The sequence below is a fragment of the Coenobita brevimanus genome, chromosome 73 (assembly GCF_032717465.1).
Source record: "Coenobita brevimanus isolate Jiangsu-jjx chromosome 73, ASM3271746v2, whole genome shotgun sequence".
Taxonomy (NCBI): Eukaryota; Metazoa; Arthropoda; class Malacostraca; order Decapoda; family Coenobitidae; genus Coenobita; species Coenobita brevimanus.
The window spans coordinates 7,511,614-7,516,423 of record NC_137026.1 but is presented as its reverse complement, the minus strand read 5'-3'; positions in this window follow the sequence as shown (position 1 = coordinate 7,516,423).

Sequence of the window (4,810 nt, the reverse complement as noted above, 5' to 3'; positions counted from 1 at the left end):
CACCACACACCTGCCTTCTCACTACACACCAACCTCACCACACACCTGCCTCACCACACACCTGCCTTACCACACACCTGCCTCACCACACACCTGCCTCACCACACACCTGCCTCACCACACACCTGCCTCACCACACACCTGCTTCACCACACACCTGCCTCACCACACACCTTCCTCACATACCTACCTCACCACACACCTACTCATCACACACCTGCATCACCACACACTTACCTTACCACACACCTGCCTCACCACACAACTGTCTCACCACACACCTGCCTTACCACACACCTGCCTCACCCTCACCACACATCTGCCTCACCACACACCTGCCTCACCCTCACCACACATCTGCCTTACCACACACCTGCCTCACGACACACTTGCCTCACCACACACTTGCCTCATCACACACCTTCCTCACCACACACCTGCCTCACCACACACCTGACTCACCTCACACCTGCCTCACATACTTACCTAACCACACACCTACTCACCACACACCTACCTCACGACACACACCTGCCTCAGCACACACCTTCCTCACCACACACCTGCCTCACCACACCCCTGCCTTACCACACACCTGCCTCACCACACACCTGCTTAAACGCACACCTGCCTCACCACACACCTGCCTCACATACCTACCTAACCACACACCTACTCACCACACACCTACCTCACCACACACCTTCCTCACCACACACCTGCCTCACCACACACCTGACTCACCACACACCTGCTTAAACACACACCTGCCTCGCCACACACCTGCCTCACCACACACCTGCCTCACATACCTACCTAACCACACACCTACTCACCACACACCTACCTCACCACACACCTTCCTCACCACACACCTGACTCACCACACACCTGACTCACATACCTACCTAACCACACACCTACTCACCACACACCTTCCTCACCACACACCTGACTCACCACACACCTGACTCACCACACACCTGACTCACATACCTACCTAACCACACACCTACCTCACCACACACCTACCTCACCACACACCTTCCTCACCACACACCTTCCTCACCACACACCTGCCTCACCACACACCTGCTTAAACACACACTTACCTCACCACACACCTGCCTCACCATACACCTGCCTCACCACACACCTGCTTCACCACACACCTGCCTCACCACACACCTGCCTCACATACCTACCTCACCACACACCTACTCATCACACACCTACCTCACCACACACCTGCCTCACCACTCACCTGCATCACCACACACCTGCATCACCACACACTTACCTTACCACACACCTGCCTCACCACACAACTGTCTCACCACACACCTGCCTTACCACACACCTGCCTCACCCTCACCACACATCTGCCTCACCACACACCTGCCTCACCCTCACCACACATCTGCCTCACCACACACCTGCCTCACCACACACTTGCCTCACCACACACTTGCCTCATCACACACCTTCCTCACCACACACCTGCCTCACCACACACCTGACTCACCACACACCTGCCTCACATACTTACCTAACCACACACCTACTCACCACACACTTACCTCACGACACACACCTGCCTCAGCACACACCTGCCTCAGCACACACCTTCCTCACCACACACCTGCCTCACCACACCCCTGCCTTACCACACACCTGCCTCACCACACACCTGCTTAAACGCACACCTGCCTCACCACACACCTGCCTCACATACCTACCTAACCACACACCTACTCACCACACACCTACCTCACCACACACCTTCCTCACCACACACCTGCCTCACCACACACCTGACTCACCACACACCTGCTTAAACACACACCTGCCTCACCACACACCTGCCTCACAACACACCTGCCTCACATACCTACCTAACCACACCTACTCACCACACACCTACCTCACCACACACCTTCCTCACCACACATCTGACTCACCACACACCTGACTCACCACACACCTGACTCACCACACACCTGACTCACATACCTACCTAACCACACACCTACTCACCACACACCTTCCTCACCACACACCTGCCTCACCACACACCTGACTCACCACACACCTGACTCACCACACACCTGACTCACATACCTACCTAACCACACACCTACCTCACCACACACCTACCTCACCACACACCTTCCTCACCACACACCTTCCTCACCACACACCTGCCTCACCACACACCTGCTTAAACACACACTTACCTCACCACACACCTGCCTCACCACACACCTGCCTCACCACACACCTGCCCCATCACACACCTGCCCAAATCTCTCGCACTGAAAAGGGTTAGGAAATTTACATTGATCTGTGACTTAACACTGTATAGTCTAGTTACAGTAAAATCTGTCTATCTATCTGTCTATCTATCTAACTATCTATCTATTGCCAGACGCCCTAATCCCGTAAGGGGTAGCCATTTGACTTTGAGTTAGTTGTTTTACGGGGAGGGGCACTAACCCTCCACCAACTCACTTGTTGACACGTAGGAAACACTTATGGTTTGGTTATATGATTACCACCCAGCGTTGCAAATGGTTTCCTGGCTTACGGGAAACCATTATGCTTGTCACTCAATATAAAGCCACCTGTAAAGGAAAGAAAAGTAATAAAAAGTGACAGGAAAGATGGGAGAAATAGGAAGAGAGGAGGACAGGCACAGAAAAACAGAATGATAAAGGTGAAGTAAAAAAAAAAAAAAACGGTAGGTAGCACTACATCAAGTGAGTGGATGGTTGTTGTCACCACTTACCACCCTATGGTAAAATAATAATAATTATAATAATAATAATAATAATAATAATAATAATAACAGAGAGAGAGAGAGAGAGAGAGAGAGAGAGAGAGAGAGAGAGAGAGAGAGAGACCACTGATTGATCATTCCCGGTCCAGCAGCGGTAGCAGTAGCATCTCCTGCCTAGCCATGCCTTCTTCCGTTCACTCTGCCTACGACCCGTCGAGGGGGGCCTCCTTGGGCAGTAAGGAGCCTAGCAGCACGCACGCCGTCGTGGGCGTCGTGAAGTGGTACAACGTGAAGGCGGGGTACGGATTCATCAGGCGCCAGGACACTGGCGTCGATGTTTTTGTGCACCGTCTGGGGATCGCTGTTCCCACTTCACGGCGTCTATGGCGCTCACTAGGCGAGGGTGAGACAGTCGAATTCCACTTCCACCAGATGCCGAAGGGTCCCGTGGCCAGGAACGTCACTGGGCCGGGGGTGCGGCTGTGCAAGGCTCTGCCTATGCACGGCGGCGCCCCACGTCCCGGAGGCGCTGGAAACTGGATCCTAGTCGTTCTGGTGAAGTGGAAACGATTGTCACCATGTGCATCGCGACGGCGAAGGTGTTCTGTGGTGGTGACAGGGAGGCGCTGCTCGTTCTTCTCCCCCTTATTTTCGAGAAGAACGGGCTGCCGCACCTTGCTATCCCGCAGAGCTTCGCCCGTGGTGCACGTTCTGCCCCTCGTCAGGAGCGTCGCGCCCCTACGCTGCAGCCTCTCTATCCCCGCCAAACACCGCGGAAAAGGCTGCAGCTTAATGCTCCTCTTAACAGAACTGCCTCCTCTGCCACCGCGCCTAACCCACTCACGGATCCAGCAAACGAGCAGAGCACCGCCACTACCCACCACCCACCGTCAGCAGCTGAGGAGGAGAGGGCCTCCTCTCCCGTCCCTTCCATTCAGGACGCGGACGCCCCTCCCCCTCAGTCACCTACACCTCCTGCTGATGCCTTGACCGCCAACGAAGACACCACGCCTGCCCCTAAGAAAATGAATAAGAAGAAGGGGAAGAAGTCGAGACAACCACCACCTGTCGCGATGGAGACCGAACATCCAGCCTCTCCATCCCCTGCCTCTTCTCCACCCTTAGATTCACAGAGCATCCTCGCCCAGCTTCCTCCCTTGACAGCTAGTATTCTTGCCCACCTCGAATCACTGTCTCATGACGAGCTGCTCGCACAACAAGAGCACTATGTGGAGGAGAACTTCGCTGACGTAGTCGACGTCGTTTTCCGCCTTCACGCAGGAATCTTCCGTCCTGAACACCGCGACTGTCTCCTCACTACCAGCCAGACCCACCCTGACGACGTAGCTGCTATTGTTTTCATAGAAACTGCCTTGATGCACAACACCACCTCGCGCTAGTTTTCTTTTTACGATCTTTTCAGCAGTGTACATTACGACCGTCTTCTCCAACCCTTGTCGCTTCTCCTCGTCTGCCTTGTCTGCCTTGTCTGCCGTGCTTGCTGTCATGGGTGAACTGTTTCTGCCTTTTTTTTTCTTTTTTTTTTCCCTGACGGGCTCTCATATTTGCCCGTGTCACCACCACTGTTGTGGGGCAAATATATACGAACAAACGAAAAAACGAATTGATGGCGTTAATACTGAGAGAGAGAGAGAGAGAGAGAGAGAGAGAGAGAGAGAGAGAGAGAGAGAGAGATTTACCTGTTAGGAGAGGCGACTGCTGTTTAGAGTTAGGGAGAGAGAGGTAGAGGAGAGACAGTAGCTCACACTCTACCACCTCACACTACGCTCTTCCTCGGTCTTCCCCTGTTTATCTTCTTCGTAGACGCGAATCAATTTCAAGAAGAACGGCGTCACGGTTTCATTATGATAATTTCGCTCACTCGTAATTATTCTTTATTGTTATTATTATTATTATTATTATTATTATTATTATTATTATTATTGTTGTTGTTGTTATTATTATAATCATTATTATTATTATTGTTGTTATTATTGTTATTATTATTATTATTATTATTATTATTATTAT